Genomic DNA, 26,552 nt, shown 5'->3' with positions numbered 1-26,552 from the left:
CTAAACATCAAAACGAATCTGACACAGGTATACATGTGCTCCCCATGATGTTTGGCAAAACTAATACAGTGTTTGAGGTTTAAAAATAAAATAAAATTATTCGAGTTGCCAGTCCAGGTTCGATGCACGATATTGGATGCTTGGGGCTAGTGCACTGGGACGACCCAAAGGGATGGTATGGGGAGGGAGGAGGGAGGAGGGTTCAGGATGGGGAACACATGTATACCTGTGCAGATTCATTTTGATATCTGGCAAAACTAATACAATTATGTAAAGTTTAAAAATAAAATAAAATTTAAAAATAAATAAATAAATAAATAAATTAAATTAAATTAAAAAAAAACTTTGTTTTAGAATATCTTTAGATTTATAATAAAGTTGCAAGTAAAGAATCTTTTGCATCTAGTTTTCTTATTGATAATATCTTACATTACTATGTACATTTGCCACAACTAATGAACCAATACTGACACATTCATATTAACTAAAGTCTATTCTTTATTCAAATTTCCTTAGTTTTTAAGTTAATATCCTTTTTCTGTTCCAGGAATCCATCCAGTATACCATATAACATTTAGTAATCATGTCTCCCAGGCTCTTTTAGACTGGCAGTTAGTCAGAATTTTCTTCGTTGAGAGGAGTATTGATTCGATGTTGATTTTTCAGGACACTCTTCAATTTGGGTTTGTCTGAGGTTTTTCTCATGTTTAGAATTAGACTGCAAGTTCTTGGAAGAAAGAACACAAGTCAAAAACCATTCTCACTGCATTACATTGAGGGTACATGTGAAGGTGACTTATCATTGATGTTAATGTTGATCACAAGACTGAGGTAGTGAATGTTTGCCAGCTTTTTCCACTGCAAGATCATACTCTGTTTCCATACTGTACTCTTTGAAAGGATGTCACTATGTGCAATCCACACTTAAGTAATGGAGATTTATGCTCTAACTCCTTGATGGGAAATAGCTACATAAAATTTTTGAAGTTCTTTTGTATGGGAGATTTGATCACTGTATCAGTATAAATCATGAGTATTAAGTTTATACTTTGGGCAATATTTCAATACTACTTTACTTATTTTGTTGTTGAAATTATTTCAGTGTTGGCCTTCAGGGGCTCTTTTAGTTGGCTTCTGTATCCTTTTGACACACTCTTATCATTTTGTCTCCTAAATACTTCCTTACTTTCTGATTCTACAAGACACTCTAGGATCATCTTGTATATCCTCTGCATTAGCCCCCATTGGAATATTGCTGCTTCTGGACTCTTTCAGCAGACAGAGCTAGGAAATAGGAAATTATTTTAATTTATTCAATCACATACTAAGCTTGAACTAAGTACCTGGCACTTGGATGACACATATAAATTATTTGGAGATGGAACACAAAACACTGTGTTTACTATAATGTGGCATCTAGGTGACATGACTGACTCATCATCAATAGAGTCCATATCATGGTTATTTCTCAACTAGTAGGAATGGCACTCTCCTGCATATATTTCTGAAAATGTTTGAAAATTCTGAGTATAGTTAAAGGAAAGAGCAAAGGCCCTCAGAAGAACAACTTTGCCCCTTTAACATTTTGCCCTAGTCAAGAAGCCATGAACAAAATAACAGACACTCTGTAGAAAACCATTATATATATATAATATAATATAATATATAATTATATATTATATATTAATATATAATACATTTTTAATACATTATTTATTATAATATATATTATATATTATTATATAGTATTATATAATTATTATATCATATATATTATATAATTATATGTCATTTTATATATATATATAATGTACATATACACACACACACACACACACCCCAAATTCAACTAAGCATTTGCCAAAAAGGTACTTATTTTGTCAGTGCACTTGATAAGTTTTGGATGCTCACTAATGACTTTCTTGAGTCTTCTTTGACGACCGATTTTGCCCTGTTGTGTGTGTTTAGATGTGGTAACTCATGGTTATACATACACAACCAGAACGTCCTAGGACCACTGAAAATTCAAGTTCCTCTACACAAGGGATCACCTTACGTGAACCAGTGCTAACTGAATACTAGTTCCTTTCCATCTGTGTGATATTACTTCTATTAAAAATACTCCTCAAGTAAGGTTTGCCACATCTTTTCTCCCCATTGTCCCAATTTCTATTTAATAAATAAGTTTTATGTAAACGCTTGACAAGATACTTCAAGTCACAAAGCTTGCCTGTGTTTTTCAGCACTGAACATATATAATCAATTTCACTCACATCTGACCAGTCATACAAATGGAATATAACTCATATATTAGAAGTTCAAAGTGAGATAGACTTCTACCTTCCATTTATTCCTCATAATTTTATTTACATTTTCTGTTAAAAGTGATATATTTTATATAAGAGAATCATGAGATGCTTATTGAGGCAATGCACTGTGAATCCAAACTCAGTTGTAGTTTAAAATCTGTCAACTTTTCCCTGGATCTAGTTGTGTCAGGATATACTTGTCAGCTCTTCCAACAACATATGAAAGATAAGTCCTAAGCATAGGAAGCAAACCAAGGAAGCTATTATTTCACCAGGGAACACAGTTCAAAACACATTTATTTATGCACAGCTTTAAATAGCTTTAGTTGTTTTTTCAGCTATCAATGCTTCAATTACTACCTTCTGTACTCTGCCACTGTTACATGAATTTTTTAAAGTATATTTTTAAAAATAGAATAGATAAATTGATGCAATGTGTACATATGAATATACTGGCTATAAACTAAAAGTAGCACAGCTAGGTGCATTTACATGAGTCAACTCTCATCTCACAAATGACTACATATGCAAATTTCCTAAAAATTCAAAGGCCAGATCATACAGACTTGTTATAATAACTAACTTATAGATACTTATTTGAAACAATAATGAGGAATACTGAAAAGCATCGGAAAGTGTGAAAACTTGTATTAATAATAGTTTAGTATGCTGGACTTGCCTGATTTGTAAAACCATGTGAAAGAAATAACTCGGTATTCATCTTAAGGGGGAGAAAACTTAGTTTTCAATTCCAAGAAAAACACTAAGGAAGAGTTGGCTTGATGAAGGCATATAAAGTATTTTAGGAAAATTCACTAGGCAGGCTGTTTAACTTCACTGATGCAGCAATCATCATTAGAATCCAGTATCATTATAGAGGTGAAGGACCAGTTTCCCTATTAACTTACTGAGTGCTCTCAGACAAATTACATAACCTCTCTGTGTCTCAGTTTTCAATCCTGTCACCTGTTCCCAGGTTCAAATGAAATATTTTTTGGACATAGTCTGAAAAGTATTAAAGTGTATATAAATGTAGACTTGATATTCCTATGACTACTTCCACCAATCATGTAATAATGATTACAATTATTCAGTATTCACCACAAATGGGTACTGTTTCAAGTGGTCTACATGGATTATCTCATTGAATTCTCACTACTTCATGAAGTAGATACTATTATTTTCCCATCTGACAGATGAGCAAAGTCAGTCTCAGGAAGGTTAAATAATTTTTCCAATGTCTGATAGTAGTAGAGCCAATATTGGACTCCTGGCAGCCTGATTTAAAGCCTGCATTATTAAAGAATGTTATATTAATAGCATGAAAAATGGCTGCAAATTCTAGCTGAGGACTCTAATGAAAATATGATTATTTGTAGCTGTACATCTATCCCTTAAGTTCAGAAGGTCATAGGACAATTGCTCCCTTGAAAGAGCAGGAAAGTGTCTAATGTTAACAAAATTTAAATTGGTTGATAATATCAGTTTCTACAAATTGGGACAACCTGTAGCAGATGTTCTATTAATTGCCATATTAATCTAGAATTTTCAGATACATGAAGCATAAATCTTTCTTGGGTGTTGGAGAATAGTTTAAACTAGTCAATGTGTTTTTATGCATAACCATGTGGTGGATACAACTAACTTTAATGATAATGAAGATAACTTGGGAAACTAGAAATGTATAGAAAACTCAAAAACACCATTTCACTCACTATTTTCATTTCTTTCTTTACCCAACCTGGTTAACAGAGTTGCTAAAATGGACTGATTCAAGTTTTCCCATCTCTCTTCACATCTGCAAGTATGGGGATGCTTAAGGAACAGTGTTAATTATAATCAGCAAAAAGCAAATGGAAACTATTCAAATCAGCCTGGATAATCTATAAATTACTAAGAGTTTCTTCCCTTTACAATCCAGATTGTGTGTGAAAGTCGCTCAGTCATGTCACTCTTTGAGACCCCATGAACTATACAGTCATAGAATTCTCCAGGCCAGAATATTGGAGTGGGTAGCTGTTCCCTTCTCCAGGGGATCTTCCCAACCCAGGGATCGAAGCCTGGTCTCCCGCATTGCAGGCAGATTCATTACCAGCTGAGTCACCAGAGAAGTGCACAGTCCAGATTACTTATTACCTGTCTCTGTCCCTTTGCATGGCTGTTTATGTTCCTGCCATGTATATGTAGAATGTCACTTGTAATTTCCTTTTCCCTCACTGGATTGCAGATTCCTAAAGAGTAAAGACTGTAGTACAGCCCAGATTATCATGCTCTCTATCCACTACTTTCACAGATATTCTGAGTCAAATAATTTGCTAACCTGATATTTAACATGTCATATCAGTTATTTTTACCTATTTGTCATATCATTGCCAGCAACAGTTATCATGCAGTAGTCAAGAATATAGGAAATTTCCACACTAGGAAGTCAGCTGTTTTTACCTAGACTCCCCTGAATCTTTTTCACCCTTTGACAGACACTGAAATAATCTGCCTATATTATTGTCTGAATCAAGAACTTGAAGATCTCAGTACATTTTCGTGATTTACTTCAGACTCAGTAACTCTAGATAACTGTTTTTCTCTATTGAACAAGTCAATTCTAACCCCAAATTGCTGAACAGCACTGAATGTGAGAACACAGATTACTTATGTAATCCTTTAACTCTTCTGATAAAGCAGGCCTATCAAAATTTTGTAATCTATTTAGCTGATCTATTCCAAATTGTTTTAGCATGAAATTTCTCATCTTGAAAATAAATTTGATATCCTAAAAATTAGAGAAATATCTAAAATGTGTATCTGCCTGAGAGTGCTCAGTCATGTCTGACTCTTTGCGACCCCATGGACTGCAGCCCACTAAGCTCCTCTGTCCATGAGATTTTCCAAGCAGGAATACTGGAGTGGGTTGCCATTGCCTCCTCCCGGGGATCTTCCCAACCCAGGGATCAAACCCGAGTTTCCTGCAGCTCCTGCATTGGCAGGCAGTGGTACCACTGAGCTACCTGGGCATGCTGTATGTGTATAGCATGCTGAAATGGAAGAAAACTTGCCTTTCATCAGCATGAATTACTGGATTATAGGTTCTATAAGGAAAAGATTTGTATGTACTGTGTTCATTACTGAAGCTCTTGAAAAACACATTAGTATAGAAACATGCTATTTTATCACTTAAACCAATGAAAACCAACTTGAGGCTTTTTCACCTCAACCACTCCATGGGAACTTTTGTTGTCCAGGTCATTAATAACTTTCATGCCAGTAAATCTAATGATCAATTTTCATTTTCTATCTTAACTTCATCAATCAGCATTAACTGACACATTGGATTACTCCCTCCCTCCTCCTTGAAACACTTACCTCAAATGGCTTCCAAGACTACAAACATTCAATTTTTCTCTCACTTTCCCAGCTGCCTTTTTCCAATCTCCTTTTCAGGTGCTTCCACTTTGACCAAAGATAAGAAATGAGATAATATTTGTTAAAGTCTTTGCATAATTTGGCAGCAAGTTTTAGGTTATAGAACTAAAACTTAAAGTAACAACAACAACAAAAAGTAACCAAATTTGAAGAGGTGTGCTGACCAGAAGAAAGGGTTCTTTTATTCAGGCAAAGTAATAACTCTCATTAAAAGGTTATGATTAGCACTTTCTCACCATTATAGTTATTTATTCAATTGCAAATATCCACTATAAACAACTCCAGATTATTTGCTGCTTTTATACTTTTCCTACCTATGTATTCCTATGTTCACCTAATGTATTCCTTCCTCATTGCCTATTGATATTCCTCTACCCTGAAGGAAATCTTTGTTCTGAATCCCAATTTCTTTAAACAAAATTCTGCCCAAACACCTGGACTCCTATTTTATATTTCTATAGTGCTTTCAAAATTAAAAAAAAAAAGTATAAAGCAAATTAATAAAAGAGAAATATTGGGATAAATCTTAATAAATAATTTAACAACTCCAAACAGTCTAAGGAACAAATTAACTTTTCTACCTTCTTTAGTGTCCCTAAACTTTGATGACTAATACAGACTGAAGAACATAACCATTTCTGATAGCAATAATAGCTATTATTTTAAGACGCTAAGTCAGTGTGATGCCTGTATCCATGGTAGTCTCCAGGATCTTTGCACGTTGTCTGCAAATATGTTGTGTGAGGCTTGAGGTTTTTTTTTTTTTTTTTTTTCCCATATACTTCAACCAAAACATTGCATCACAAAAAATTGAATGTAGAAATATATATGAGAATTATTAAGTCAGCATAAAAGAGATTTGAAAAATGTTAAACTAATACAACTCTGTTCATTAGATGTTTTTAATTTTGAAGATATAATTATTTTTCACACAATGTTATCTAGTTAAAATTAATGGTCTTATTATTGGCATTTTCAAATGGATTGATATTTTAAAAGTTCTGTTTAGTTTTTAATACCATACATATCAATAGCTATTATTTATCAGATATTCTTTACCACATAAACAAATGCTCCTTGGGGTTCTCAGTAATTTCTAATAGTGTAAAGGGATCATTAAACCAAATGGTTTGAGAACTATTCCTCTAGGAAACTTTTCTCAAAATATGTCCACTGATTATCTGCATCAGAATTATTAATATCTGTGATACTTGATAATAATATAGGTTTCTGGACTCCATATAAGTCCCACTAAATCATAACTTCTGGGGTCACGAACATATTTTTAACATGACCCTCAGGCAATTATTAAGTACGTTAATGTTAGAAAAATTTAATAAAGAGGTATATCGACTTTGGAGTCTGATGGATTCAAATTCTAGTTCTGCTATTTCTTGTTTGTCATCCTAACCTATACCACTTTCTACCAACCAATTTCTTACTCTTACTTTCCCCTCACTCCTATCTCTTGAATCCTCCTCCAATTGCACATCATCAATTAAATACTTCCTCATTTCCAGAGTAAGCTGGAAAATTTGTATGTAAGAGGTATTTAGGGGCAGCAATCTGGCTCTGAGTGAAAGTTGTTGTTGCATTGTTGTTCAGTCACAAAGTTGTGTCCAACTCTTTGCAACCCCATGAACTGCAGCACACCAGGTTTCCCACCATCTCCTGGAGTTTGCTCAAACTCATGTCCATTGAGGCAGTGATGCCATCCAATCATCTCATCCTCTATCATCCCCTTCTCTTCCTGCCCTCAATCTTTCCCAACATCAAGGTATTTTCCAATGAGTCAGCTCTTCTCATCAGAAAAAGTTACGGACTTAAAAGTTGCATTTTCATAGGAAGCACATTGCTTCTACTTAAGATTGTCTCACTTGGAGATGTGGAGATGATAAGAATTTGGAAGGGGGTTATATTGCCTAGGCTGTGCCTTGGCATCAACACTTACCTATTTGCTTCTGCTCCTGAACAGGGAAGACTTCAAAGGATTCTACTTTCTTTTCCTCACCTTGGGGCACACAGTACAGTGAAGATGGCAGCCATTTTGTCTTCCCTTAGCGCTGCCCCTGTCTGTTATCCTAACAAACCTGCCACCCACTTCCTCAATCCTTGCTGTGATTTGAATACACAGTTCTGACTAGAGGTCTGAAACTGATTATGATGTCATTATAACAGAAACCTAACAGAAATCATGAATTTTGTCCAGCTGTGAAAAATCTCTTTAAGACCCCCAGGCTTATTTAAATATAGCAAAATTTTCTGGAAAACAGTGCAATTCAAGATAAAGTCCACTAATGCTCAAGCTCAGAATCATATAGGCTGTTTTTTGTTTTTTGGGTTTTTTTGTTTGTTTGTTTGTTTGTTTGTTTTTAAATGCAGAGTCCTAGGCTTCATCCCAGGTTAAGTGTTATCAGAATTTCTAAGTCCCACAAACGTGTAATTTTAATAATTTCCTCAGGTTATTATGGTAAAAAGTCCAAAAACCATTCCATGAGGAAATTTCAACACTAAAAACAAGAGGAAACATAAGTGTATTCTGTATAACAACTTAGTTCCTTTGTTGATTACAAATAGATAAATGATGTTACCCACATGCTTTTCCATACAGACATATTTGCTTCAATTTATGTAAAACTTTATACTATTTTATCAGTGTGCCAGTTGTACCTGGATGAGGGAGGCTAATTCACACTAACTAAAGTCCATGATATCAATGTATAAATCAGATGCTCATCCATTAGTTTATAACTGGAAATGTTGTAAACACAGGGTTGTTCAGTTTGATAACCAGCATCCTGAATCCATTAGATAAAACATGTACAAAGTACAAAATTCAAAGTACATATGAACCTGAAAATCATTAAAAAATGACTCAGTAGATATTCTTTTTTTTTCCTTTTATTTTTTTTAATTTTATTTTATTTTTAAACTTTACAAAATTGTATTAGTTTTGCCAAATATGAAAATGAATCCGCCACAGGTATACATGTGTTCCCCATCCTGAACCCTCCTCCCTCAACATACCATCCCTCTGGGTCGTCCCAGTGCACTAGCCCGAAGCATCCACTATTGTGTATTGAATCTGGACTGGCAACTCGTTTCATACATGATATTTTACATTCTACATTACATTGTACATTCAATGCCATTCTTCCAAATCTTCCCTCCCTCTCCCTCTCCCACAGAGTCCATAAGACTGTTCTATACATTAGTGTCTCTTTTGCTGTCTCGTACACAGGGTTATGGTTACCATCTTTCTAAATTCCATATATATGTGTTAGTATACTGTATTGGTGTTTTTCTTTCTGGCTTACTTAACTCTGTATAATAGGCTCCAGTTTCATCCACCTCATTAGAACTGATTCAAGTGTATTCTTTTTAATGGCTGAGTAATACTCCATTGTGTATATGTACCACTGCTTTCTTATCCATTCATCTGCTGATGGACATCTAGGTTGCTTCCATGTCATGGCTATTATAAACAGTGCTGCGATGAACATTGGGGTACATGTGTCTCTTTCCCTTCTGGTTTCCTCAGTGTGTATGCTGAGCAGTGAGATTGCTGGATCATAAGGCAGTTCTATTTCCAGTTTTTTAAGGAATCTCCACACTGTTCTCCATAGTGGCTGTACTAGTTTGCATTCCCACCAACAGTGTAAGAGGGTTCCCTTTTCTCCACACCCTCTCCAGCATTTATTACTTGTAGACTTTTGGATCGCAGCCATTCTGACTGGTGTGAAATGGTACCTCATAGTGGTTTTGATTTGCATTTCTCTGATAATGAGTGATGTTGAGCATCTTTTCATGTGTTTGTTAGCCATCTGTATGTCTTCTTTGGCGAAATGTCTATTTAGTTCTTTGGCCCATTTTTTGATTGGGTCATTTATTTTTCTGGAGTTGAGCTGTAGGAGTTGCATGTATATTTTTGAGATTAGTTGTTTGTCAGTTGCTTCATTTGCTATTGTTTTCTCCCATTCTGAAGGCTGTCTTTTCACCTTGCTAATAGTTTCCTTTGATGTGCAGAAGCTTTTAAGTTTAATTAGGTCCCATTTGTTTATTTTTGTTTTTATTTCCAATATTCTGGGAGGTGGGTCATAGAGGATCCTGCTGTGATGTATGTCAGAGAGCTGTTTTGCCTATGTTCTCCTCTAGGAGTTTTATAGTTTTTGGTCTTACGTTTAGATCTTTAATCCATTTTGAGTTTATTTTTGTGTATGGTGTTAGAAAGTGTTCTAGTTTCATTCTTTTACAAGTGGTTGAACAGATTTCCCAGCACCACTTGTTAAAGAGATTGTCTTTAATCCATTGTATATTCTTACCTCCTTTGTCAAAGATAAGGTGTCCATATGTGCATGGATTTATCTCTGGGCTTTCTATTTTGTTCCATTGATCTATATTTCTGTCTTTGTGCCAGTACCATACTGTCTTGATAACTGTGGCTTTGTAGTAGAGCCTGAAGTCAGGCAGGTTGATTCCTCCAGTTCCATTCTTCTTTCTCAAGATCGCTTTGGCTATTCGAGGATTTTTGTATTTCCATACAAATTGTGAAATTATTTGTTCTAGCTCTGTGAAGAATGCTGTTGGTAGCTTGATAGGGATTGCACTGAATCTATAAATTGCTTTGGGTAGTATACTCATTTTCACTATACTGATTCTTTCAATCCATGAACATGGTATATTTCTCCATCTATTAGTGTCCTCTTTGATTTCTTTCACCAGTGTTTTATAGTTTTCTATATATAGGTCTTTAGTTTCTTTAGGTAGATATATTCCTAAGTATTTCATTCTTTCCGTTGCAATGGTGAATGGAATTGTTTCCTTAATTTCTCTTTCTGCTTTCTCATTATTAGTGTATAGGAATGCAAGGGATTTCTGTGTGTTGATCTTATATCCTGCAACTTTACTATAGTCATTGATTAGTTCTAGTAATTTTCTGGTGGAGTCTTCAGGGTTTTCTATGTAGAGGATCATGTCTTCTGCAAATAGTGAGAGTTTTACTTCTTCTTTTCCAATTTGGATTCCTTTTATTTCTTTTTCTGCTCTGGTTGCTGTGGCCAAAACTTACAAAACTATGTTGAATAGTAATGGTGAAAGTGGGCACACTTGTCTTGTTCCTGACTTTAGAGGAAATGCTTTCAATTTTTCACCATTGAGGATAATGTTTGCTGTGGCTTTGTCATATATAGCTTTTATTATGTTGAGGTATGTTCCTTCTATTCCTGCTTTCTGGACAGTTTTGATCATAAATGGATGTTGAATTTTGTCAAAGGCTTTCTCTGCATCTATTGAGATAATCATATGGTTTTTATTTTTCAATTTGTTAATGTGGTGTATCACATTGATTGATTTGCAGATATTGAAGAATCCTTGCATCCCTGGGATAAAGCCCACTTGCTCATGGTGTATGATCTTTTTAATGTGTTGTTGGATTCTGATTGCTAGAATTTTGTTAAGGATTTTTGCATCTATGTTCATCAGTGATATTGGCCTGTAGTTTTCTTTTTTTGTGGGATCTTTGTCAGGTTTTGGTATTAGGGTGATGGTGGCCTCATAGAATGAGTTTGGAAGTTTACCTTCCTCTGCAATTTTCTGGAAGAGTTTGAGCAGGATAGGTGTTAGCTCTTCTCTAAATTTTTGGTAGAATTCAGCTTTGAAGCCGTCTGGACCTGGGCTTTTGTTTGCTGGAAGATTTTTGATTACAGTTTCAATTTCCATGCTTGTGATGGGTCTGTTAAGATTTTCTACTCCTTCCTGGTCCAGTTTTGGAAAGTTCTACTTTTCTAAGAATTTGTCCATTTCTTCCATGTTGTCCATTTTATTGGCATATAATTGTGATAGTAGTCTCTTATGATCCTTTGTATTTCTGTGTTGTCTGTTGTGATCTCTCCATTTTCATTTCTAATTTTATTGATTTGATTTTTCTCCCTTTGTTACTTGATGAGTCTGGCTAGTGGTTGTCAATTTTATTTATCCTTTCAAAGAACCAGCTTTTGGCTTTGTTGATTTTTGCTATGGTCTCTTTTGTTTCTTTTGCATTTATTTCTGCTCTAATTTTTAAGATTTCTTTCCTTCTACTAACCCTGGGGTTCTTCATTTCTTCCTTTTCTATTTGCTTTAGGTGTAGAGTTAGGTTATTTATTTGATTTTTTTCTTGTTTCTTGAGGTATGCCTGTATTGCTATGAACTTTCCCCTTAGGACTGCTTTTACAGTGTCCCACAGGTTTTGGGTTGTTTTGTTTTCATTTTCATTCGTTTCTATGCAAATTTTGATTTTTTTTATTTCTTCTGAGATTTGTTGCTTATTCAGCAGCGTGTTGTTCAGCCTCCATATGTTGGAATTTTTAATAGTTTTTCTCCTGTAATTGAGATCTAATCTTACTGCCTTGTGGTCAGAAAAGATGCTTGGAATGATTTCTATTTTTTTGAATTTACCAAGGCTAGATTTATGGCCCAGGATGTGATCTATCCTGGAGAGGGTTCCATGTGCGCTTGAGAAAAAGGTGAAATTCATTGTTTTGGGATGAAATGTCCTATAGATATCAATTAGGTCTAACTGGTCTATTTTATCGTTTAAAGTTTGTGTTTCCTTGTTAATGATTACTGCCTCAAGATTTAATTTGATCTACCTAGACATGGAAGAACAGACTAGTTCCAAATAGGAAAAGGAGTAAGTCAAGGCGGTATATTGTCACCCTTCTTATTTAACTTATATGCAGAATATATCATGAGAAACACTGGGCTGAAAGAAGCACAAGCTATAATCAAGATTGCCCGGAGAAATATCACTAACCTCAGATATGCAGATGACACCACCCTTATGGCAGAAAGTGAAGAAGAACTAAAGAGCCTCTTGATGAAAGTGAAAGAGGAGAGTAAAAAGTTGGCTTAAAGCTCAACATTCAGAAAACTAAGGTCATGCCATCTAGTCCCATCATTTCATGGCAAATAGATGGGGAAACATTGGAAATAGTGGCTGACTTTATTTTGAGGGGCTCCAAAATCACTACAGAGGGTGACTGCAGCCATGAAATTAAAAGATGCTTACTCCTGGGAAGGAAAGTTATGACCAACCTACAAACCATAAAAAAAAAGCAGAGACATTACTTTGTCAACAAAGGTCTGTCTAGTCAAGGCTAGTTTTTCCAGTAGTCATGTATGGATGTGAGAGCTGGACTATAAAGAAAGCTGAGCACCGAAGAATTGGTGCTTTTGGACTGTGGTGTTGGAGAAGACTCTTGAGAGTCCCTTGGACTGCAAGGAGATCCACCCAGTCCATCCTAAAGGAGATCAGTCCTGGGTGTTTGTTGGAAGGACTGATGTTGAAGCTGAAACTCCAATACTTTGGCCGCCTGATGTGAAGAGCTGACTCATTTGAGAAGACCCTGATGCTGGGAAAGATTGAGGGCAGGAGGAGAAGGGATGACAGAGGATGAGATGGTTGGATGGCATCACTGACTCGATGGACATGGGTTTTGGTGGCCTCCGGGAGTTGGTGATGGACAGGGAGACCTGGCGTGCTGCAGTTCATGGGGTCACAAAGAGTCGGACACGATTGAGTGACTGAACTGAACTGAACTGAACCAATATCCACCATTAGGTGGGCAACTAAAGTATTCCAATCTGATAAGCAGGGCACTCTCTTTCCTAGACATTGCTGGAAACGTGCAGCTAGTTCTCTGATTTTCCCTAATGCGTTTTTTTTTTTTTCTTTCTGATAATTCAGTCTTCCATTAATTGATTAGATTTTACCTTTCCAATTTATGTTCACATTCTATTCATGCCTCCCCGGAACTCAACCAAAACTTTTAGGTGTCCAAATTAAATTATCTACTAGAAGCAGTCCTTTGGGTTACTTTTGCAGGTGGCTTATCTTACTGTGGCTTTTAATTTTTCTCAACTTCACCTTGAATTTTTGACACCATTATACTGAAAAAGGCAAAACTATTTAGACAATAAAAAAAAAATCAGTGGTTTCCAGGGATGGGGCTGTGGGAGAAGGAGATGAATAGGCAGAGCACAGAGGATATGTAGAGCAGTGAAAATACTATGTATGATACTATAATGGTGTATACATGTCACCACTGTTGTTCTGTTGTTTAGTCGCTGTCATATCCAACTATTTTGCAATCCCATGGACTATAGCCTGCCAGGTTTCTCTCTCCATGGGATTTCCCAGGCAAGGATACTGGAGTGGGTTGCTGTTTCCTTCTCCAGGGGATCTTCCTGACCCAGGGATTGAACCCACACCTCCTACACTGGCAAGCAGATTCTTTTACCATTGAGCCACTAGGGAAGCCCATATACATCACCATGCATTTGTCCAAACCCATAGTATCTGCAATGCCAAGAGTCTACCCTAAGGTAGACTATCCTAAGGTAGACTGTGCGTGATGACTTTGGGTGATTATAATGCATCAGTGTAGGTTCATTTTTGGTAAAAACAAATGAAGAACATACAACCTGGGTCTGTTCCTGGGCTGGGAAGATTCCCTTGGAGAAGGCAATGGCAACCCACTCCAGTATTCTTGCCTAGAAAATTCCATGGACATAGGAGCCTGGAAGCTACAGCCCTTGGGGTTGCAAAAAGTCAGACACAACTGAGTGACTGAGCACACACACACATGAGCATGTGGAAGGCAGAGTGCAAGGAAATCTCTGTTCCTTTCTCTCAATTTTATTGTAAACCTAAAACTTCTCTACAAAATAAAGTCTTAATGTTGATGTATGGCAAAACCAATACAATATTGTAAAGTAATTAACCTCCAATTAAAATAAATAAATTTATGTTAAAAAATAAAAAAAAACAATGTTCTCTAAAAAAACACATTCCAAATTAAATTGCTATAAATGATAAGTATGCCATACCATCTTTCTCAAAAGACTTTCAGTCATACTAGTATTTCCATCTTTTAGCATCTTTAATCTTTTTTTTTTTTTAATCTTATCTTCACTTTCTAAGGAAATGGGATGATTCCTGTTCTGCCAATACAATGCAGTTCTTCTATGAGTGCTCATTCTTACTCACAGATATTTTTTAATTAAATATTTTTTAAATGTGTATTTTTTACAAGCTAATAATTAACACATATTTTTTTTTTGTTAAGATTGTAATCTATAATCATTTATCTATGAAATTCTTTGTTCAGGCCTTATAGATTGTGAAAATGTTTCAAAAGAGCAACTTGAGGGAAGCTAACCTTGTTATTTCAAAGTTATGAAAACTCACTATGAAACTTTTATTTTAAAAATATGAGTTGTAAAAGGCAGAACAGTAAAATTAGTAGTAAAATGAAAGGATGTGTACTAAATTGAGAAGGATCTTGGACTTAGAAAAGGGTTGCAATGCTAAATCTTAGCTTTACTAGTTATATAACTGTAGGCTAGTCTTTTAGCCTCTGTGAATCCAGTCTTCACATTGATAAATAAAAAAAATTGTCTCTATTGTATGGCTTTGGGTGAAAATCAAATATAGTCTTATAAGTGAACATACTTCAAACAGTTAAATGTTACAGGCTGAAATAATTTAATACTTTTAGAGTTGTTAGTATTAAGAATTATCATGATATCATGAGGACATAAATGGAGGCCCCATGACAAATTTTGAAATTAAAGTATATCTGAATGACATCTCTCTCTCTCTTTCTCATGCACATACACAAACTAGCACACAAGGCAAAGTTTTAAGGAGGGTGCTATAAAAAATACAGACTGCTATGCAAATATTGTGCATCACATATACCCCACTTGCATACATATTATTCTTTACTCTTTTTTTTCTGTCCTGTTCCTCTTCCACCCTGCCCAATTCTAGTTACCTTTTTTTAAAGAAAATCTGATGTGGTCACTCCCTATAGTTTATTTAATTGAACTTGAATTCCTTAGTATTCAAGGAATGACATTCAAGGCAGAATGACCCTGATCCTGACCTGCTTCTCCAAACTCATTTCTCCTTAACTCTTCCTCTTATTTTCTCTTTTTCTTCCATGTGTCACTGAAATTCCTATGCTTCAGCAACAGAAAATACCTTACTACTTCTCAAATATATTTCCTAATTCTTTGTACAAACATTTTGTTTCCTTTGCCTAGAATACTTTTGCTTTAACCTCCAACTTTCCAGATCCTCCTAGTGGGAAACAAGTTCTTTATCCCTATGTTACTATGGCATGTTCACTAGTTACTTCAGCCAATATTTATTGAGTGTTTACTATACACCCAGAACTGTGCTAAAAAATGCTGGTGACATTACAATATAACCATGGTCCCTCATAGATTTTAGGAATGTTCATTTTAAATAAATAACCTACAAATAACTATATAATTATATAGTTATATATAACAAGTAGTTATAACAAATTAACTACACACACACACACACACACACACACACACACACCTACGTACAAGGGCTTTCCTGGTGGCTCAACTGGTAAAGAATCCACTTGCAATGCAAGAGACCTGGATTTTATCCCTGGGTTAGAAAGATCCCTAGGAGGAGGGCATGGAAACCCACTCCAGTATTCTTGCCTGGAGAACCACCATGGATAGAGGAGCCTGGCGGGCTGCAGTCCATGAGGTGACAAAGAGTTGGACATGACTGAGTGATGAAGCACAGCAAAACTATATATTTACAACTGTTAGAGTGCTATAAAGAAAATAGAAAGGGTTTTATAACAGCACATAACTAGTACTTAGTCAATGGGATCAGGAAGATCTCTCTCTCTGAAAGTGGGAATTAAAATAATTCCCTGAATAATTAAAATAATTCTTCTGAAAGAAGAATAGTCATTAATCAGATAAAGAGGATGAGGATTATTAATTCAAGGCAGAAGGAAAAACATATATGAAGGTACTGAGGCACAAATGAGCTTGGTTCCTTTAAGAAACAATAGGCCAATATGACTGGAAAGTAATGATTAACAGTGATGGTGCCATGGGATGATGCTGAGGAAATGGGCAGGAGCATGATCATAAAGCTAGTGGAGGTGATGGAATACCAGTTGAGCTATTTCAAATCCTGAAAGATGACACTATGAAAGTGCTGCACTCAATATTCTCCCAGCAAATTTGGAAAACTCAGCAGGGGCCACAGGACTGGAAAAGGTCAGTTTTCACTGCAATCCCAAAGAAAGGGAATGCCATAGAATGCTCAAACCACGGCACAATTGCACTCATCTCACACACTAGTAAACTAATGCTTAAAATTCTCCAAGCCAGACTTCAGCAATACATGAACAGTGAACTTCCAGATGTTCAAGCTGGTTTTAGAAAAGGCAGAGGAACCAGTGATCAAATTGCCAACATCTGCTGGATCATCAAAAAAGCAAGAGAGTTCCAGAAAAGCATCTATTTCTGCTTTATTGACTATGCCAAAGCCTTTGACTGTGTGGATCACAATAAACTGGAAAATTCTGAAAGAGATGGGAATACCAGAGCACCTGACCTGCCTCTTGAGAAACCTGTATGAAGGTCAGGAAGCAACAGTTAGAACCGGCCATGGAACAACAGACTGGTTCCAAATAAGAAAAGGAGTACCTCAAGGCTGTATATTGTCACCCTGCTTATTTAACTTCTATGCAGTGTGAATCATGAGAAACACTGGGCTAGAGGAAGCACAAGCTGTAATCAAGATTTCTGGGAGAAATATCAATAACCTCAGATATGCAGATGACACCAGCCTTATGGCAGAAAGTGAAGAGGAACTAAAGAGCCTCTTGATGAAAGTGAAAGAGGAGAGTGAAAAAGTTGGCTTAAAGTTCAACATTCAGAAAACTAAGATCATGGCATCCAGTCCCATCACTTCATGGCAAATAGATGGGGAAACAGTGGAAACAGCATCAGACTTTATTTTTCTGGACTCCAAAATCACTGCAGATGGTGATCTCAGCCATGAAATTAAAAGACGCTTACTCCTTGGAAGGAAACTTATGACCAACTTGGACAGCATAGTGAAAAGCAGAGACATTACTTTGCCAACAAAGGTCCATCTAGTCAAGGCTATGGTTTTTCCAGTGGTCACGTATGTGAGAGTTGGACTATAAAGAAAGCTGAGCAGCAAAAAATTGATGTTTTTGAACTGTGGTGTTGGAGAAGACTCTTGAGAGTCCCTTGGACTGCATGGAGATCCAACCAGTCCATCCTAAAGGAGATCAGTCTTGGGTGTTCATTGGAAGGACTGATGTTGAAGCTGAAACTCCAATACTTTGGCCACCTGATGTGAAGAGCTGACTCATTTGAAAAAACCCTGATGCTGGGAAAGATTTAATGCAGGAGGTGAAGGAGATGACAGAGGAGATGGTTGGATGGCATCACCAACTCGATGGACATGGGTTTGGGTGAACTCCAGGAGTTGGTGATGAACAGGGAGGCCTGGCGTGCTGTGGTTCATGGGTTCACAAAGAGTCAGATACGACTGATCGACTGAACTGAACTGATCTTGAAGAACCTTATAGGCAATATTAGAGATGAACTTTGTCATAAAACTTATGGGAAGATTTCTGAATAAAGGAGAAAAGAGACCTGCTCATATTTGTATTTTAGAAAAATATGTTTTCTATTTCTCCACTATGTTGAAAATAGAATACCTGTGGCGGATCCATCTCGATATTTGGCAAAACTAATACAATATTGTAAAGTTTAAAAATAAAAAAAAAAAGTAAGACTGTAAACATGTTGAAGGAACCAGTTCTTGAGAAACTAAGAAGCATACTCGGAGAGTTGCAGATCTCAGGATTATTACTCCAGTGGGCCCAGTGGAGTTAACACTCCAAGCTCTGAGCCCCAAATAAAGTAATTACAGAGTTTTTATAGACAGACTGTAGTGGGCAACACTAGCTGGTAATAGGCTGGCTTAAACTAAGGGGTTTCGTGTGCATGGGAACAGTGGTCAAGATGGGGAGAAGGATGCCTGACCTGGAGAGGTATGGTTAAGCAGGTTTGCAGGGGCTGGGTGATTGGAAAGAGCAGGACAAGGGTGAGTGAGATAAACTTCAGTTCCTAGTATTGCAAGTCTCCACTTTCTGAGATTACGTGACCTATGTGATCTAGACCTTGCAAGGGGCAAGCTGAGTTACAGAGGCAGAAGAGAAGGAGGTTATGTAAAATTTTACCTTTTCCTCTTCAAACAGAAGGAATGTTAATCTAGGTGGGAGATCTAGGTTAGTTGGACTAGGTTGGGGCTAAATTGCCATAGCTCTTGAATAATATACTTAACTGGGCACCACATTGTATGTCAATTGAGTAACCACTGAAAATTTTATGCAGGGAAGTGACGTGATCAGATTTCCATTTTTCAAAGATTATTGTTAGGTAGTTAGAATAGGAAACAGGAGTCCAAAATGGCAGTGGCAAAAAGACAAGGAAGGGAAAAGCCTGTGAAAATAGAACAAAGGAAGGTCAAAGGAAGGTCCAAGGATCAGAATGAGGACCTCACGTAGAACAAACAGCACTCCTGGCTAGCTCAATTTACATAGGGCAGGCTGGGCCGGGGGGTGGGGGTGGGGCGGGAGGAGGAAAAAACATAAAAAGAGGAGCCAAGGGGCCAGGGCTCTCTTTTCTCTTCGAGTCTTTGGATCTGCATGCCTTCACGCCTCGAGGATGTATTTTCCTGCTATTTTCTAAATAAAACTGAACTGTAACATGGAGCTGTAACACTGATCTGCCTAAGAGCTATAACACGGGCTGTTCAAGACCTAAGAGCTACAACACAGTCTGTCCAAGAGCTGTGACACACTGAGGGCTTTAATGTCTGTCACTTCAAATTTTGTTGAGATGAGACAGAACCGAGGAGATTACACTCACCTGACATTACTCTGCCCCACATGTGAAGAATTGATATTTGCTGTCTAGGAAGGAATGCAGGGTGATATACTAGGCAGTAGTCCAGATATGATAGCTTGGAGGGGGTGGTGGCAGTAAATGAACATGGTTTGGACTAGGATGTTGACATTAGAATAGGAGACAATTGAGCAGATATATATGAGATACTATTTTGGAGGCAGAATCAATAGGACTTGTTGACTGATTGGATAGGGGGTAAGGGAGGACAAAAACAAATCAAGGACAACTATTAAGTATCTGAAACCTGGCAGAGAGAAGTACCACTTATTGAGATTGGGTCACTAAAGAAGATTAGTTTTAAAAGGTGGGCAAGCAAATTCATTTTTGTACATGTTAATTTTGAGATGCCCATTAGACATCCAAATAGAGATTTTGAATAGGCAGTTAATTATATGAGTTTGGGGCTCCAAAGGGATTTACACTTGGCTGTCTACTTATACTTCAGACTCTGAAGACTTGTAGACGTGAAGTATACTTAAAGACTCTGACACAACATGGAAAATTTCTTTAGGGCAACACTAATGATTTATTCATCTATCAAATCCTGTGTATTATGTGTACCAAACACATAAGAAGTGCTTGATATATCTGCTTATTTGAACTAAATTACAGTCAATTTTAGTCACTTTCATCACAACTCTAACACATAGTCAATGCTACACAAAAAGTTACCAGTAAGTTAAATGTTTTGTCTTTACAAGACAGGTGGCAGTTTGATATATTTTTTAAATGAATTAGCATTGCTCAGTAGATATTCTATCACTGGGATTTTGGAGTTAGAAGTAGTTGGAACACAAATTCTCATAAAAACACACACATGTTGGAACTTCCAGGTATGGCTAAATGAGGAGGTCAGGAAATCTTTCCCTAAAGCATTATAAACCTGGACAAAATTAACAAAATAACCATTTCAGCACTCTGAAAACTGACCAAAACTATATACCCATCTGAGGAGTGTTTATTCCAAACATCTCTGACCTTGGGGTACAAAGAATGGGAATCTGTGGCATTAGGACCTGGAGCTGCTCCCATACCTTCCACCCCTCAGTTCATTCGGCACAGAGGTTCTTCCAGGACTTATACACTAAAAACCACAGAACACTGCTGAGAAAAATTAAAGAATATCTAAATAAACAGATATTTCATGCCCTTAGATAGGAAGATTCAATATTACCAAGATAGTAATTCATCCTAAATTGATGGATAGACTAAATACAACCCCTATGAACGTCCCAGCTGGCTTCCTTGCAGAAACTGACATTGACAAGCTGATTGTAAATTTCAACTGGAAATACAAGGGACCAGAATAGCTAAAACAAACCTGAAAATGTTGAACAAAATTGGAGGACTCAGACTTGCTAATTTCAAAACTTAAGATAAAAGCCACAGTTAATCAGACAATATGGTATTGACCCAAAGATAGGTACATGGATAAGTGGAACAGAATTCAAAGTTCAGAAATAAATTCTAAAATTTACAGTCAGTTGATTTCCCACAAAGGTACCAAGACAATTCAATGGGGGACAGTGTAGTCTTTTCAACAAAGGGAGTAGGACAACTGGATATCCATATTTGAATAAAAATAGAGGGGCAATTTCCTGATGTTCCAGTGGTTAGGTGGAGAAGGCAATGGCACCCCACTCCAGCACTCTTGCCTGGAAAATCCCATGGATGGAAGAGCCTGGAAGGCTGCAGTCCATGGGGTTGCTGAGGGTTGGACACGAGTAAGCGACTTCACTTTCACTTTTCACTTTCATGCATTGGAGAAGGAAATGGCAACCCACTCCAGTATTCTTGCCTGGAGAATCCCAGGGACGGGGGAGCCTGGTGGGCTGCCGTCTATGGGGTCGCACAGAGTCGGACATGACTGAAGCAACTTAGCAGCAGCAGTAGCAGCAGTGGTTAGGACTTAGTGCTTTCTCTGGCTGGGGAACTAAGATCCTGCAAGCACTACCTAATGAATTCAAAGAAAAAAAAAAATAGGGAAATAAATTAGACCCTTGCTTCATGCCAAGCCATATATAAAAATTTAACTCAAAATGGATCACAGACCCAAATTTAAGAGCTAAAATAAGTAACTTATAGAAGAAAAAGAATAAAATTTTTGTGACCTTGAGCAGGGCAGAGATACAATATTGAGGGTGTGACCCATAGAAGACAAACTTGATCAATTTGAATTTATAAACTTTTGCTCCTCAAAAGTCACCAATAAGAAAATAAAATTAAAAGCGACAGACTAGAAGAAAGTATTTGCAAATCACAGATCTAATAAAAAGCTTATAGATCCACAGCCACGGCTGGTCCAGGGGCTACTTTCTGCTGCCTGAGTGTCTTGTCTATAGTGGTAGGGGGTGGGGGGGCCTTAGGCTTGGCCTCCTACAGGGCTCATAGAGCTAGTTTCTGGATGCCCACAGGAAGGTGCTCTTTCACAAGACCAACAAACACCACTTTTTACATAGACTAGCCCTGGAAGGGATGCTCCTGTGCAGAAAGTCCCTCTGGTCAGGGTTACTGGTAGCTTTTGGAGCACCTTATTCTGTACCAGCTTTAACTACCAGGCTCTGAATGGAGACCCCAGCACCCAGAACTTTGGCCTCTGTGGGAAGGAGTCCGCTCTTCAGGCTGGGTTGGTTGGTTCTTTGAGCTTTCGTATGTTTAATTTCTGGGTTTTGTTTTTTGTTTTTTTTTTTTTTTTTTTTTTTTTTTTTTTGAGAATTTGAGGAGGTAGGGGATTAAAAGAGAAAGGCATATTAAAAAAAATAATAAGCTTGTATACAGAGTATTTGAATAACACTTAGGACTCAATAATTATTAGGAAAAAAAAATTAAAAATAGGCAAATAATTTGATTCAACATTTTGTGAAAGAAGATATGAATGGATTAAAAGGATATGAAAAGATATGCAACATCATTAATCATTAAGTTAATTTACTCGCCCAGTCGTGTCTGACTCCTTGCATCATCAATCATTAGGGAAATGTAAATCAAAATACCAATTAGAAACTGCTACATATCCACTGCTGCTACTACTGCTGCTGCTAAGTTGCTTCAGTCATATTTGACTCTGTGCAACCCCAGAGATGGCAGCCCACCAGGCTCCCCCATCCCTGGGATTCTCCAGGCAAGAACACTGGAATGGGTTGTCATTTCCTTCTCCAATGCATGAAAGTGAAAAGTTAAAGTGAAGTCGCTCAGTCGTGTCCGACTCTTCGCGACCCCATGGCCTACAGCCTACTAGGCTCCTCCATCCATGGGATTTTCCAGGCAAGAGTACTGGAGTGGGGTGCCATCACCTTCTCCAACATATCCACTAGAATGGCTAAAATAAAAAAGACAAACGGTATCAAGGTTTGAGGATGCAGAGAAAGCAGACCAACTATGCATTGTTGGTGGGAATATAACATGGTACAGACACTTTGGAAAACATTTTGACAGTTTTCTAATAAGTTAAACAAAATTTTCCCACATAATAGCCATTTTACTTTATGGCCTCTAATGAGAAGAAATAAAAATATATGTCCACACAGAGGCATGTTGTCACTATTCATAGAAGCATTACCCATAAAAAGAAAATAAATGGAAAAAATGTAAATGTCCAGCACCTAGTAAATGAATGGGACAAGGCAATGGCACCCCACTCCAGTACTGTTGCCTGGAAAATCCCATGGATGGAGGAGCCTGGTAGGCTGCAGTCCATGGGGTCGCTAAGAGTCAGACACAACTGAGTGACTTCACTTTCACTTTCCACTTTCATGCATTGCAGAAAGAAATGGCAACCCACTCCAGTGTTCTTGCCTGGAGAATCCCATGGATGGAGAAGCCTGGTAGGCTGCAGTCCATGGGGTCGCACAGAGTCGGACATGACTGAGGCGACTTGGCAGCAGCAGCAGCAGTAAATGAATGAACAAAATGTGCTATATTTACACAATGGAATACTATTAATCAATTAAAAGGAACAAGTTATTGATACATGCTACAACATGAATACACCTTAAAAATATGCTCAGTGTAAGAAGCTAGGCACAATGTACCACGTATTATATTATTCCATTTATATTAAATGTACAGAAAAGGCAAATTTACACAGAAAGAAAACGGAAGAGTATTTGCTTAAGCCTGAGGATGGGAGAAGAGATTTACTGCTAATGGGTTTCACAGAATTTTTGTATGATGGAAAAATTTAAAAACTGAATTGTGATGATTGTTGCACAATTCTATTAATCTACTAAAATCATTGAATTATACACTGAAAAGAATAAATTTTATAGTATGTATTGAAATATAGTATGAAAAAGTGAAAGTATTTTTGCCTAGAGAATTCCATGGACAGAGGAGCCTGGCAGGCTACAGTTCATGGGGTCGCAAAGAGTCAGACATGACTGAATGACTAACATTTCCACTTTTTCACAGTAAATTCAAAAAAATCTGTTTTAAAAAACACAGGGATGTTTTAAATGGAAGAATTTGGTGGACTTCCTTTATGGAACCTACATGACTTTTGTTAGGCTTACTCTATGTACTAATTTTCATAATTTCTCCATTTACACTAACACTACTTACAAAAAAATGAATCACAAGCCTGTATCTCCAGCCCCAATTGCTAATACTTTTCCCAGTTCTGGTTTCATATATCCAGTTATGTTTCTGACTACTTCCTGCTAGGAAGAAAGGCAATGCTGAACAATGTACAAACTAATGCAAAAATGCACTCATTTCGCACACTAGCAAAGTAATGCTCAAAATTCTCAAAGTAAGGCTTCAACAGTACACAAACTGAACTCCAGATGTTCAAGCTGGATCTAGAAAAGGCAGAAGAACAAGAGATAAAATTGCCAACACCCACTGGATCATAGAAAATGCAAGAGAATTCCAGAAACATCTACTTCTGCTTCAGACTACACTAAAGCTTTTGATTGTGTGAATCACAACAAACTGGAAAATTCTTAAAGAGATGGGAATACCAGACCACCATACCTGCCTCCTGAGAAACCTACATGCAGGTCAAGAAGCAACAGTTAGAACTGGACATGGAACAATGGACTGGTTCAAAATTGGGAAAGAGTATGTCAAGGTTGGTATTATCACCCTGCTTATTTAACTTATATGAAGTGTACATCATGCAAAATATTGAGCTGGATGAAGCACAAGCTGGAATCAAGAATGCAGGGAAAAACATCAAAAACCTGTTATGCAGATGACACCATCCTTATGGCAGAAAGCAGAGAGCAACTAAAGAGCCTCTTGATGAAAGTGAAATATGAGAATGAAAAGCTGGCTTAAAACTCAACATTCAAAAAACTAAGATCATGGTATCTAGTCCCACCACTTCATGGCCAGTATGGGGAAACAATGAAAACAGTGACAGACTTTATTTTCTTGGGCTCCAAAATCACTGTAGATGATGACTACGGCAATGAAATTAAAAGATGTTTGCTCCTTGGAAGAAAAGCTATGGCAAACCTAGACAGCATATGAAAAATCTAATACATCACTTTGCTGACAAAGATCCATATAGTCAAAGCTATGGTTTTTCCAGTAGTCCAGTAGTCATGTATGGATGCTTGAGTTGGACCATAAAGAGGGCTAAGTGCTGAAGAATTGATGCTTTTGAACTGTGGTGCCAGAGAAGACTCTTGAGAGTCCCTTGGACAGCAAGGAGATCCAACCAATGCATCCTAAAGGAAATCAGTCCTGAAAATTCATTGGAAGGACTGATGCTGAGGCTGAAACTCCAATACTTTGGCCTCCTGATGTGAAGAGCCAATCATTGGAAAATACTCTGATCCTGGGAAAGATTGAAGGCAGGAGGAGAAGGGGATGACAGAGGTTGGGATGGTTGGATGGTATCACTGACTCAATGGACAGGAGTCTGAGCAAGCTCCAAGAGATGGTGAAGGACAGGGAAGCCTGGTGTACTACAGCCTATGGAGTCGCAGAGTCGGACATGACTGAGCAACTGAATAACAAAAACTTCCTGCTAACTCCACTTCTCTACCTCAATAAGACTTCCTTCTCAAATTTTCCATAACTATGTTATTCCTGCTTTTTGTATCTTCTCATACCCTTAGTACCAATATATAACATCTCATTATGATATGTTTTACTTATTAATATAACTGCACTTTTGATAAGTCATGCTTTTATTTTTTTGCTAGTAAATTAAACTGTGACCTACAAAGGCAACTTTCAATGTTTTTTTCCCCCCCTACATTCTCAAAACAATCATCACAGTGCTAAGTATACAGAAGGTGATCATTAAATGGATGTTTCAATTTAAATTAATAATTCACATTCTTGCATTCATTTATCATAAGTTTATGAGCACCTACTATGGGTAAGGCACTGGGTTCACTGTCATCAAGGAAGCAAATAAATATATGATACATAATCTCTCTTATGAAGGCATGTATAATCCAGCTGTGCACGTGAAGATTTAGCGATACAAGACTACCATTCAGAAAAGATGTCAAGAAGCAATGCATGATTAAGAGAAATGAGGAAACAAAATCAGTGATTCTGGGACCAGAAAAAGAGCTAAACTGAGTCTTTAAAGAGATAAAATGTTTCTTTTTATTTAAAAGATAGAGAGGTTGAGAATATTTCAGGCAGTAAAAATGGACAAAGTGAGAAGGAAAGAAATGAGAATTCAAGGTTTATGTAGAGGATTGGGGAGAAAATTAAGTTTAAAAAGTTGATTAAGGTCAGAAATTGAAACAGCCATGAAGGTCTGATTTACTTCCAGACATAATTCTTTTAAAATAGCCATTTACTGAGCACTTAATATGTGACTGGTGGTTTACATACATAGCTGGCAATTGTTGCATGTTGGATATTGGGCATCCATTTCCTCATTCTCCTAACACTCTGATTTTCTCTTGAGAAGAATCTAATGGGACTATAACTAGAAGCCTTACCCTATTGTAGTGAAAGGGCAAACAATTAAAATTGAAAGTGACTGAAGTTTCAGTTTATCTCATCCTAAAC

At 37.0% G+C, this 26,552-nt stretch overlaps 1 protein-coding gene across 5 annotated transcripts in view; it reads right to left on the bottom strand.

Moving 5' to 3' along the window:
• FAM133A (family with sequence similarity 133 member A) overlaps positions 1 to 26,552 on the bottom strand; it is a 65,421-nt gene that overhangs the window by 14,833 nt on the left and 24,036 nt on the right. For all 5 annotated transcript variants that reach the window (XM_055564425.1, XM_055564427.1, XM_055564429.1 and 2 more), the window contains one exon: positions 5,670 to 5,756. The gene's annotated coding sequence lies outside the window, so the exon portion shown is untranslated. The remainder of the gene's footprint in view (positions 1 to 5,669; positions 5,757 to 26,552) is intronic.

This window comes from Bubalus kerabau, chromosome X (genome assembly GCF_029407905.1).
Source record: "Bubalus kerabau isolate K-KA32 ecotype Philippines breed swamp buffalo chromosome X, PCC_UOA_SB_1v2, whole genome shotgun sequence".
NCBI classification, from domain to species: domain Eukaryota; kingdom Metazoa; phylum Chordata; class Mammalia; order Artiodactyla; family Bovidae; genus Bubalus; species Bubalus kerabau.
Note: the sequence above shows the minus strand (reverse complement) of the source record. Positions and strands in the feature narration are given on the sequence as shown.